At 48.1% G+C, this 12,918-nt stretch overlaps 1 long non-coding RNA gene across 2 annotated transcripts; it reads right to left on the reverse strand.

Annotated features, from left to right (window-relative positions):
- Positions 1-6,552: 6,552 nt before the first annotated feature.
- On the reverse strand, positions 6,553-12,099 carry LOC122431901. 2 transcript variants are annotated; one of them, XR_006266662.1, is made up of 3 exons: positions 11,663-12,099; positions 7,402-7,617; positions 6,553-6,792 (listed from the first exon to the last, which is right to left on the reverse strand). It is a non-coding gene; the product is annotated as an uncharacterized LOC122431901 (long non-coding RNA). The 2 variants fall into 2 exon arrangements; XR_006266661.1 differs by having other exon boundaries at positions 6,553-7,617.
- Between the last annotated feature and the right edge of the window lie 819 nt (positions 12,100-12,918).

The raw sequence follows: 12,918 nt of genomic DNA on the forward strand, positions 1-12,918 counted from the left end.
TTGTAACGTTGCCAAGAAATCACTACTCACTGAGTGCCCCCCTCCTCCCGCAGGAGTGAGACTAGAACTGGGGGCATTGGGACTCACAGTCTCAAGGGGGAGTCCGGGGTTGGCCCAGGCAGCAACAGCATAGGGCTAGAAACATGAGCGGTGTGGTGCGTGGAGCTGCGTGTGGATTTGGAGGAGTCCTGACTTCAAGTTCAGCTCTGTCTCTGAGCCAAAGGGAGATGCCGGGTGAACCAGTGCCTGGAAATCCACATTCCCTGTCTGTTCAAAGAGGTGAATGACTACCCTGTCCCACAGGACCACTGCAGAGATGAGGCCCAAACAGCGCTGTAAAGAGCTGTGCTTTGTAAATGTAAAAGTAGGGGGCAAAATGCAAAGTTGTTTAAACGCGACAAAAGGAGACATAAATGCCACTAGAAAGGTATAGTTTCACCTGTGATTCAGAGGCAACTCTAGCTTTGAGTTGAGAAGAGAGGATTGCAGAAAAGGTGGCATTCAGATGGAATGTGGAGATAGGAGGGAGGCATTCCAGGCTGGGGGCGTGGTGTGTGCTGGAGGCCTGGGACTGAGTGAGTTGGGTGTCCTTTGGGGTGGAGTTCAGGGTGCACAGGTCAAGCCTGGAGGAGGAGGAGCTGAGTGTCCTGGGCTGAGTTTGGTTTTCAGCCCACAGGAGATTCAGGGCCACTGAGCAAGGTGGTCAGTTGTGCATATTCTAGAGAGAGCCGCAGGGAGGTTAGAACAGAGAAGGGCCATGAAACTGAGTCCGCTTTGGGAGGATCTGGCAGAAGTAGGTTTAAAGTGTGGACAAACGAAAGAAACAAATAATCACTTTTTAAAAATGGGTTAAGGGTATCAACAGGCAATTCACAAAAGAGGAAACCTCGGTGGCCAAAAATATGAAAAGATGTTCAGCTTCACTGGTCATGGGAGAGATGCAAATGCCAAAAGCTGTGAGACACCGTTTTGCGTCCACCAAACTGGCAAGCGGTCAGCAGTCTCTCAGTGTGGGGAAAGGGACGAAGGGGGTGAGGATGTGGCTCCCTGGGAACGCTGTACATCTGGATGGAGAAGCGAAAGTGTACAGCTTCTCTGGAGAAGAAGTTTGGCAAATTCTAATAAAGTTGAAGATGCTCTTATCTACCGTTCAGTGCCTTCCCTCCCCTCACTCAGCATGTAGTTGTAAAAACTGAGGAATTGATTAATTGTCCATCAACAGATAGATAAATGTGATCTATTTGTACAATGGAATAATATACTGGGAGGGAAAAGAAACTCAGGCTATAGCCTCAACATAGATACACAGTCTGGAAAAGTGGTAGAATAGTGTGACACAAAAAGTTTTTTTTTAATTCAAAACTATGCTACATATGTATTTTTAGGGATACAGTCAGATAGTAAGTGTTAAAACATGCATAGGAAATCAAAGAGACTAAATTTAGAACAGCAGTTACCTCTGGGTAGGGAGGGATGGGAATGAGATCAGAAAGAGGAACACAGAGGATTTAATCTGTACTGTTCTATTTTTCAGGAAAAAAAAAAAAACCTGCAGCATATATGGGAAGGTGTCAGGACGTGGCAAAGTTGGGTGGCTTGTCTGTAGTTCTTTGCACTGATCCTTCTTCTCAACTCCAAAACTTTTTTCCTCGATTTTCTGTGTGCTTGGAATATTTGGTAATTTTAAAGACGGGATGTGCAGAGAGATTAAAGGAGGTTTGGTCTCAGCACTAACCTGTCACATGTGCTGGGCCGTCAGAGCTCCCAGAGTTCTGACATGAGCTTGGTGACGCAGGCATGCCAGGCCCTGGATCTGTCCCCCGGGGAGGGAACAGAGGCTTGGAGAGATGGGGTGACCGCCCCAAGGCCACACACAGCAGGGAGGCGTCCTCTTACCCTCGGCTGTGTCTCAGGGGAGACCAGCCAAGGCCGAAGAATGTCAGGGAGAGGGCTCCCACCTTGCGGAAATCAATCTTCTTCCAACTGCTGGCCATTTCTGTTTTCGCTTCCAATTAAGGACACCTTGGAAAATATAAAAAAAGGACAAGGGAGAAAATGAAAGTGTCTTGTGCTGTTCACTGTCTTATTTTTAAGTTTATTTATCGCTTTTGGCTACGTTGAGCCTGTGTTGCGGTGTGTGGGCTTCTGTAGTTGTGGCACGTGGGCTTAGATGCCGCGAGGCTTGTGGGATCTTGGCTCTCGGATCAGGGATTGAACCCCCGCCCCCTGCATTGGTAGGTAGATTCTTTACCACTGGGCCACCAGTCAGGTCCCTGCACTGTCTTACTTTTTAATTCAGCCTTATTGAGGTATATATCACCGACTCAATGGACTTGAGTTTGAGCAAGCTCCAGGAGATGGTGAAGGACAGGAAAGCCTGGCATGCTGCAGTCCATGGGGTCGCGAAGAGTCAGACACGACGGAACAACAACAAATAATTCACATAAAATAAATTCACCTACTTTAAATGTGCAACAGTCTCTTCATTCTAGAGGACATGATTGGTTTGAAAATATTTGAGTACTAGCCCACTCAGCATGTATGGAAGTGCTCTTACAAAGAAGAAAAATGCTTTTCGTGAATTCGAATAATTATGATTCTAATAAAAGTTTTGGAAATAATTAAGATACAGGTGTTTCCATCGTTGAAAGTGGGTGGCCGGCAGGGTGGGTCTGCATTTTATTGCCGGAATTTGGGGGTCAGTTTATAATGGCCTTGGCAGGGAGGTGCTGAGAGCTTTCAAATTATGGTAGAAAGGATGATTGTTAACACCATTTAAATTCTTTTTTTAAAAAAAAGAAAGAGAGAGTTGACAGGGTTAGACTGTGGTCTATGGAAGTGCTGGTGGCTTCAGTTGACCTCCAGGCCAGAAACAGCTTTTCCTGGGGCCTTTGTGGGGGAAACGAGACATCAAGAGTCTGTCCTCTCCGTGAGCCCAGGAGCACCTCTGCTGGGGTGCAGCAGATCCTGGGGGCCCCATCCCGCGCCTCCCAAGCTTGTGGTGGAACCAAGGGTGGGTCCCTTCTCTTCTCTGGATTGGTCTCCCTATCTGTTCCAGAACAGCTTTATTCACATTTGCAACTTTCAGCAGCCCATGAGGGGCAAGCATGCCAAGTATTCCCGGGGGCAGAGGGAGATGTGCTGTAAAGATGGGTGAGTCCCAGTCTTTGGCTTTGGGAAGCCCAGACCCAGCACAGGGCTGGTGCACAGATGCATCGACAGGCCACTGCGGCAGTCTCGGGTGGTGTTCAGTGGCTCAGGCCTGTCCGACTCTTTGTGACCCCGTGGTCTGCAGCGCGCCAGGCTTCCCTGACCTTCACTGCCTTCCAGAGCTTGCTCAGACTCATGTCCATTGAGTTGGTGATGCCATCCAACCGCCTCATCCCCAGTCAACCCCTTCTCCTCCCCCTGCCCTCAATCTTTCCCAGCATCAGGGTCTTTTCCAATGAGATGGCTCTTCTCATCAGATTGTCAAAGAATTGGAACTTTAGCACCAGTCCTTCCAATGAATATATCTAACCAACCAACACTCAGTATTGTCAGAAATTTTATTTTTTTCCAATAAAAACTTTGTATTTTTACTTCTCATTGTGTTTTCATTTTTATTTCTATAAAAATACTGTTAAAATGAATGTTTTCATATAAAAATTATTAAAAAAAGGACAGATGGGGAGGAAGGTGGGAGGGGGGTTCAGGATGGGGAACACATGTAAATCCATGGCTGATTCCTGTCAATGTATGGCAAAACCACTACAATATTGTAAAGTAATTAGCCTCCAACTAATAAAAATAAAGAAAAAAAAAAAAGAACAAAATGGTCTCTTGACAAGGAGCAGTCAGTCCTGAGTAAATACCAATGATCTCTAAAGTGCCTCTGACTACAAAAGTGTTTGATTTTAAAAAAAAAAAAAGTGTTTGATTTTATGAACTTACTCTAAGCTTTGTTTCTCCTTCACCCTGAGTAAGTCACTTCTCCAATCTCTGCTTTAGATTTTCTCACTGGTCAAAACATAATGTTTAGAAGAAAGAGTTTCTACTCTTTCTCTGCAAATGATCTTATATAAAGATTTGATCCTTGAAACACCGCATTTATTATTTAAGAGTTGTTTGGTCTTTTCTTTTTCACGAATTGGCTTAGTCACTCAGTTGTGTCCAACCCTTTGCAATCCCATGGACTGTAGCCCACCAGACTCCTGTGTCCGTGGGACTTCCCAGGCAAGAATACTGGAGTGGGTTGCCATTTCCTTCTCTTTTTATGAATTAGGTCCACCTATTACTCCCACAGACGGAGGCGCCTGGCAGACTGTTGCCCGCAGGCTCGCAAAGAGCCGGACATGACTGAAGCCATGGAGCATAGCACACCACATTCAGTCTGAGCTTTTGATTGGTGTGATTATAAAAGAGAGCTAAATAGACAAGCACATAGAATTCTAGTCCAAGGCTAGGTGCCGGTTCTCTTGTTAATCTATGCCCTTTTACAGGAGATCCTTCTGTGGGGGGAGTAAAGATGTCTTTCAAATTATCGAACATTAAAACACAGATGAGCATTTATTAGTGAATTCCAATATTTACAAGGCATCTTTTCTGGACTCAAGCAATCCATGAATCTATCAACTCGGCTGAGCGCCCAGCTCCACGAAGAGCAGATGGGAAACAGACAAGACCTGGTCCCCGGAAGTCAAACCCCTTGCTGGGCATTTCATGAAGGAGACAAAATATAACCACCTTGAGTAGTATAGATATTTAGATAATATTAATTCTTCCAGTACATAAACACAGGATGACTTTCCATATATATGTGTCTTTCATTCCACTCATCAATATTTTGTAGCTTTCCACATACCAGTATTTCACTTCTCTGGTACAGTTTAATTTTAAATATTTTATTCTTTTTGATGCCATAATTGGGATTGTTTCCTTGATTTCCTGCTTGGATAGTTTATTGTTAATGTATAGGAATAAAACTGATATTTTGTGTATTGAAAAAAACAATTGTAACTATATATGCAGATGGATAGGGCTTCCCTGGTAACTCAGCAGGTAAAGAATCTGCCTGCAAGACAGGAAATCCTGATTCGATTCCTGGGTCGGGAAGCTCCCCTGGAGAAGGGATAGGCTACCCACTGCAGTATTCTTGGGTTTCCCTGGTGGCCCAGACAGTAAAGAATCCACCTGCAATGCGGGAGACCTGGGTTCAATCCCTGAATTGGGAAGATCCCCTGGAGGAGGGCATGGCAACCCACTCCAGTACTCTTGCCTGGAGAATCGCCATGGACAGAGGAGCCTGCCGACTGCAGTTGATGGGGTCCCAAAGGATCAGACATGACTCAGCACCACACATGCAGATGGATGTTAGCTAGACTTACTGTGTCCATCATTTCACAACACATACAAATGCCAAATCATTACATTGTACACAGGAAACTAATACACTTTTATGTCAACTATATGTCAATTTCTAAAAAAAAAAAACACTTCCTTTTGTGAATACAAATGTAATAGCAAACTATTCTACTCCCACCTTTATTCACTTTGTAATTTATAGAAATGTTTTATAGAAACATTTTGGGACTATCTCTACATCAGTTTGTTGATAGCTACATCATTAACAAAAAGCAAAAAGGAACTAAAACTATTGCAATGTATTTCACTGTATATACTGTTAAATTTGTCTGATTATAGTCCACTGTATGGATTATTATAGTTTAACTCATCTCCATTTCATAGACATTTGGGTGATATTTAAATAATTGTCTAAAACAAAATAACTCCTTAAATATTAGTCTTGTGAAGGGGTAAATTTTGCCTTGATGTTATTTTAGTAACTTTGTGGTTTATAAATTAATGTTTTACAATTTAAAATGATTTTTTCCACAACAACTGGAAAGGACTTTCCAAGTCATGTTCCCAACTCCTCATGTTCAGATGGGCAGATTGGTATGGGGAGAGCAGGTGAGGCTTGCTCAAGGTCATCCAGGAAAAGACTTGTTTAAGGTCAAGCGGTAAATCAGTCAATGAGCCATAATTTGGTCAAAGTTTCTGCCTCCCTGCTGAAGAGATTTATGTCTTGTTGCTCTTGTCAGATCTCCAGCGGTCTTCTCGAGTTTTCCTACTGCCAAAATTTATTTTTAAACCCTTCTGGTTGAGTGTTCTGTGATATGCGACATTCTTGTAAATTTTTGAGGGCGTCCCTGCCTGGGTGGGGGCATGTCTAGGTGACAATCAGCTTGGAGAGGCTGTGTGTCTACTGTGGTTTAAAGAGCATCGTTGCTCTTTTGCTGCTCTCAGAAGAAACTCTCATTCACTCTGCGATCTGTTCTGCTCCCCAATCTTTGGGCCTAGGCGGGGACCACCTGGATCTGTGTTTTACAGCTGCCCCTTTCAAGATTACAGTTCAAGATCCCAGATACCTCCTGCCATGGCCAGGAAACACCTGGGCCAGAGCCGCATGGATGGAGCCCAATTTGTGTGGGAGACGCCCTGAGCAAGGAGCCTGTGAGCCAAGAGCTGTTCATTTCACTTTAATTTTTAAAGAAACCTGACTCTTTAAAGTGTATTTATTTATTTTATTTTTGGCTGTACTGGGTCTCCGTCGCTGTGCGGGCTGCTCTCCAGTTGCCGTGGTCAGGCTTCTCACTGCGGCGCCCTCCCTCGCTGGGGAGCAGAGGCTCTCGGCTAACAGGCTTCAGTAGCTGTGGGCTCAGTAGTTGCGGCTCCCAGGCTCCAGAGCACGGGCTTAGTTGCTCCGCAGCACATCGGATCTTCCCGGATCAAGGCTCGAACCCGTGTCTCCTGTAATGGGCAGGTGGATTCTTTACCACTGAGCCGCCAGCGAAGCCCAAGAGCTGTTCATTTCTGATGTGGTTCAGACCACTGGGGTCTGGATCCCACCTGTGATGCTTCAAAAGGCCCAGGGTGTGTTTTGGCAGCCGGGGTGCGGGGGCAGCTAGAGAAAGTGGGGAGGGAATCCAGAGCAGAGGGCATCCAGGAAAGAGGCCCTGGCACCTAGGTTGGTGGGAATGGCAGGCACAGGTTGTTTGAACAGGCAACTGAAGCAGAGATGCTGAGGCAGCCAGACATAAAGTGGCCCAGTGGCGGGGGGTAGGGGGCGGCAGGGGGACAGGAGAGGGAGACGCAGGGACGGGACTCTGCAGCAAGGAGCTCTGTCTGTGTGGGCTGAAGGGGAAGCAGGGAGAACACAGGCTCGAGCCAGGAGTCATCTGTGCACAAACCCTTCACCACCGGCTCAGCTTTGGCAAGGAACCCTTGGTAAGCCCGAGGAGCCGTGTCCTCTTCTGCACCCAGGAGACGACCTGATGCCAACCTGAGTGTCTCTCACTCCCAATGCTGGTCCGTCCTGTCCACAGTCATCCCTCTCTGACAGTCCCAGGAGGTACCAACCTGGGATGACCCTTCCAGGAGGGTTAATTCTGTCACACAATTAGGTGATCAAACTTGAGTCTAGGTGCGGCTGGAAAGGGGTTTTGCAGGTGCAGTTAACATCAAAGTCAGGGAAGGCACTTCCCTGGTGATCCAGTGCTTAAGGCTTCACCTTCCAATACAGTGGGTGTGGGTTCAATTCCTGATCAGGGAGCGAAGATCCGATATGCTTCACGACTAAAAACCCAAAACAATATTGTAAGCAATTGTAATAATTGCTTATTGAAGCAATATTGTAACAAATTCAATAAAGACTTTACAAAGTGTTCATACATAAAAAAAAAAAAAGTCAGTGGAGATGACCCTGACAGTGTGTGGGGGGGCCTCATCTAACCCTTTGGAGGCCTGAAGAGCAAACACGGGTTTCCCGCAGAAGAATACTGTGTCAAGACCACAGCATCAACTCTTGCCTGCGTTTGAGTCTGTCAGCCTGCCTGATGGATTCTAGGCTTGGCAGGCCCACCATCCTGTGAGCCAGTTTCTTAAAATTAAGGTATTTCTTTTAAAAATCGTATATACGTATTTATTTTATATCTATCATTGTATCTATCTGTGCTTCCCTGGTGGCTCAGGGGTAAATAACTCGCCTGCCAATGCAGGAGATGCGGTTTTGATCCCTGAGTTGGGAAGATTCCCCTGGAGGAAGACATGACAACCCACTCCAGTATTCTTGCCTGGAAAATCCCATGGACAGAGGAGCCTGGCAGGTCCATGGGGTCGCATAAGAGTCGGACACAACTTAGCCACTAAACAACAAGAAGATGTATCGGTCAATCGTCTATCTATGAATCTATCTTTGTATCTACATATGTATGTATCTATATGGGCTTCCCTGGTAGCTCAGCTGGTAAAGAATCCACCTGCAATGCAGGAGACCCCAGTTTGATTCCTCGGTCAGGAAGATCTGCTGGAGAGGGAATAGGCTACTCACTCCAGTATTCTTGGGCTTCCCTTGTGGCTCAGACGGTAAGAAAATCTGCCTGCAGTGCAGGAGACCTGGGTTCAGTCCCTGGATTGGGAAGATCCCCTGGAGGAGGGCATGGCAACCCACTCCAGTATTCTGGCCTGGAAAATCCCCATGGACAGAGGAGCCTGGTGGGCTGCAGTCCATGAGGTCACAAAGAGTCAGACATGACTGAGCGTCTAAGCACAGCACAGCATGGATCTATATATATCCATGCATCTGTGCACCAATATCTATTTACCCCCAGCAGTTCTGTTTTTCTGGAGAACCTGACTGATGAACCCTCTTTCAGAGCCTTGAGAACAGGTCACTGATCAGGCCCTCCCAGCCCATCTCCTGAGTGTCTCCTGGCACATACTTGGGTCCCCTTATTCCTCTCTCTCCTGCCCTTCTGTGTATTCCAGCCCCTCGTTCCTTCAGCATTTCATTCCCACGGGTTTTCCCTTAGCCTCTTTCTTTACACTCTTGATCCTTAACAGGCTAGAAGGACCCAGATGGGAATGGAATCCCATGGAAGAGCAAGCTTGGTGTCAGTTTGAAGGGCTGAGAGGTCTGAGAGCCGCAGGAAGTCATCCAAGGGAATACTGCAGACAGGCTGATCTGGGGTCCTTACTGACGGTGATTTTGACCTCCACCTCACTCACTCAAGAGTCAGTCCCAGGAGTGAATGTTTGATTGGCGGAGGTTGTGTACTTCACGTCCACTGTCCAGGCAGGAGATGGTGGGGAGGAACTGGACTTCACTAGGCTTATATGGTGATGGTGCAGTGGGAGGTGGGTGCTAGTTTTCTTCTGTCCTCACAATGGGGGAATTCCCTCAGAGGAGAAATCAGGTTCTAAAACGAGGGCAGATACTGGACAGATTATAAGTGGCAGCTAAACCTCTTAGAGCTATCGTTCAGCCTAAGCCAACAACTGTTAGATGGTGCTGCTTGAAAACGGGCAGGGTGGAGTGGCAGAGCGTAGGTTCTGAACGTGGATGTGCTGTGCTTAGTCACTCGGTCGCTCCTCTGTCCGTGGGGATTCTCCAGGCCGGAATACTGGAGTGGGTTGCCTGGCCCTACTCGAAGGGATCTTCTAACCCAGGGATTGAACCCAGGTCTCCCGCATGGCAGGCGTCTGAGCTTCCAGGGAAGCCTGCATGTGCGTGACCCAAGGTCAAGTTCTACCCCTTACTATTACTGTGACTCTGGGCAGGTTACCTAACCTCTGCAAGCCTCAATGTCCTCCTCTGAAAAAAGGGGAATAATAACAGTACAAAATTACACATGAAAACACTTTGTAAATGACAGAGTGTTTTGAGCTCCAGAGGGCACCAGGGATGGAGTTATTGTGCCTGAGACATCTTCTGATCTTGGGGCCCTGCTCAAGCCTGGTACCCAGTAAATACCCCCAGTGCTTGTTAAGTGAATGGATAAAGTGATGGAGGGATTAACATCATCTTCTGACCTGAGTCTCAGCTTTGCAGAAAAAACCAGGCAGATGCTGTTGGATTCCAATGTGGGTTGTGTGAGCTGAGCTGCATTTTATTTTTTTTAACAACCTTTTGACGTTTTAATTTTAATATGCGAAACCTGGCTACTTGTCTCAGGGAGAGTTTATGGAAAAAAAGCTTCCAGCTGGCTTTGGGACGGCCCATAAAAATGTACTGAAAACTTTGACCAGTTAGAAATTAGGAGCTGTCGGATGATAGAGCTCAGTGACGCCATAAACCCTGGTGAGGCCCACAGTATTTCAATAACTAGCTCTCTGGGCAAGAGGATGCGTTCTTCATTCCTTCCTGGTTCCTAGTCAAAGGATGGGGCCCAGAATCAGCTAAAGAGAAACCACAGCTTTCAAATAACTGACAAACACATCTTTAAACACAGGCAGCTTGTGATTCAAACGGTTTCAAAGGCCATGGGGGAGGGAGGGTTTTGCAGCTTTTAACTGTAACAAGCTGATCAGAATACGCACACCTCTCCTCCCCTGCCAGCTTTCCAAATCCTCCCCCTCCCTCAGTTCAAGTCTGACCTCCTCCAGGAAGCCCTCCTTGATAACCCCAGCCCGTTATGGATTTGTTCATCTGTATGTCACCTGGACTTAAAACCCTGCAGAAGTTCCTCTGAGCCTCGGGGCCAAGTTCCCTCTTCCAAGCTTGGCGTGCAAGGCCTTTTGTGATTTGGCCTCTTCCCACCACCGTGGTCTTGTCTCATATCCTTCCTACGCTTGTCTGGGCTGTGCCAGACCGCCTTCCCCTCTGTCTCCTCCCAGCCTCCCTCTGGGGCCTCTCAGAACTTTGGATTGTACCCTCACTCTGGCTGTGATGTTCCTCCTTCTTCTTTATGTGGCTGGATGGTATTTATTCCCCAAACTCAGCCCAGGCCTCTCTTCTGGAGGATGGGGTGGTGGACAGTTTGAGCTCCCCAGACTGGCTTAGGGGGTCTCTGGGGGGTCCCAGAGTACATGTTGCACTTCCCCGGACCGTCTGGGGGGTCCCAGAGTACATGTCGCGCTTTCCCTGACGATCCACTGACTTGCCTCCGCCCTCTTCTCTGTCCCGGGCGTCTTCCTCGCCTCAGCGTCTCCAGCCGGCACCAGGGCTGGCCCGGGGAAGTGCTCCTCTTTAAGCCATGCCCCTCACACCTGGCGAGCACCACTGTGACCCATAGCACCTGCCTCAGGACCAACCCCGGCGACTCGGAAGAGCTACGCTCTGGGCACCTGCCAAGTTCATGGTCGTGAACTCACCGCCCCAGTGTACTTGCCAGAAGTTGTACTGGAAAGAACACTACTCATCCCTTTATCTGGATTGGTGGTGCTGAACCTGGCGTGCCCCCCGGGCTTCGAGCTTCTCAGGAGAGACCCCCGTGCCTCGACGCCTGTCCGAGTGTCTCAGCCTGCCCCCTGCACGCACTCAGGTCCCAGAGGCCGGGCCTGGGACCCCCCCTGCTGTAAACCCGTTACTGACTGCTTCTGACACGACTCAACACACCCCAAACCTAGGCTGCAAGCTCCTGAAGACTTGCAAAGCAGGCAGGTTCGTTGCAAACAAAAGGGCCTGCAGGGAACCGTGCAGGGCTCATTGGAAAACGACTCAGCCTGAGCCAGTTCTTATCCTTAGGGAATGTGGGCCCCGGGCAGCCAAATTCCCGCCCTCCTTTTTTTTTTTAAATAGACTGCTCCAGTCTGGCTTTTTAGGTGAAATTTCCTAACCATTTAAAGTTGACAACGAATCCAAATCTTTTAAGTATACTTCTCAGGCCAAATTGGAGCTTACCTGAGGACTGCGGGCAGCCAGTGGCATGGCAGTGTGTTCCAAACGTTTCCCATAAAGGCTGCGCGGGGGTTAACCTGGAGGGTGGAGGGGGCCATCCCGCCCTGCGCTGTGCTCTGGGACCTGGGCCGGGGTGGGGGGCAGAGGAAACAGCGCCCGGGGCCTGCACTGTACGGGCAGCAAGGACGCCGTTTGGGGACGTCGCTCCTGAGGGTCCACGGTGTGCTTCGCAGGCCAGCGCCCTAGGAGAAGGCCTCTCTGGTCTCAGGGCCCCAGGAAGGTCTGGCTTCACTGTAGCCCCTGAGTCCTGGGTACCTCACAAACACCGAACCTCGTGGATCTGATTTTGGCCGCTTGAAAGCTCAGGACAATTTGGGGCCTGTCCCCCACGTCACGCAGAGGACCCGTGCGCTGCCCTTTGTCCGCCTGTCTCGCTCCTGGATTCCTCAGACCTTCCCGGCTTCTGTTTTCATTTGTTCCTTATCACATGACCATGCCTCTAAAATTTTATTCCCTTGTATATCAAGAAGTTATGTTAAGTGCTTTCTGGAATAAGGCATGCTATAAATAAAGAAGCCCTTACAGAAGAGTAGGTTCTCCACAAGAAAAAAAAAAAAAGAGCTTGTTGAATTGATAACTACTTGAATGATTCATCTACGCTCCCACCCATGGCCCGGCACGGAGCAGGTGTTCAGGAAATGCGGGGCAGGATAGCAGAGAGCAAAGCAACGGTTTAGAGGTGGTGAGACGGGAGCCCCGTCATTTCCTAGCGACTAGGGCCTCGGTTAAGTTCTTTCAGCTCTCTCGGCCTCAGTTTCCTTGTCTGAAAAAAGGGGACAATCTCAGCACCCATGTTCTGGGAGTCGTTAGGAGGACTGATTGAGGTTTTGGACATAAAGTGCCTGGTACATAGTAGACACCCTAAATGGCAGTTGTGATGATTAATTATACCCCCCCCTCATGTACCTGTGTCTTTATTTAATAGCCTAATTAATAAGGTGTGCAGCATGGGTGGGGGTACTCCCGCCCTGCTCAAGTCCGCTAGACTCTGAACAATAAGCCACAAGAATCCACTGGGGAAATAAAATGGAGAAATAAAATGGAGATTCCGAGAAACCCTCCATTTCCTCAACTCTCTGTCCCAGCTCTCTACTGACCAGGGTATCCCTGGTTTCAGTGGTGATGCAGTAGCTTCCTGTCCGGGTCGGCAGCTGCCCCATCACCTCTTTCTAGAATGCCCAGCCCCTGGCCTGCCTTCC

The sequence above is a fragment of the Cervus canadensis genome, chromosome 30 (assembly GCF_019320065.1).
Source record: "Cervus canadensis isolate Bull #8, Minnesota chromosome 30, ASM1932006v1, whole genome shotgun sequence".
In the NCBI taxonomy this organism is placed as follows: Eukaryota; Metazoa; Chordata; class Mammalia; order Artiodactyla; family Cervidae; genus Cervus; species Cervus canadensis.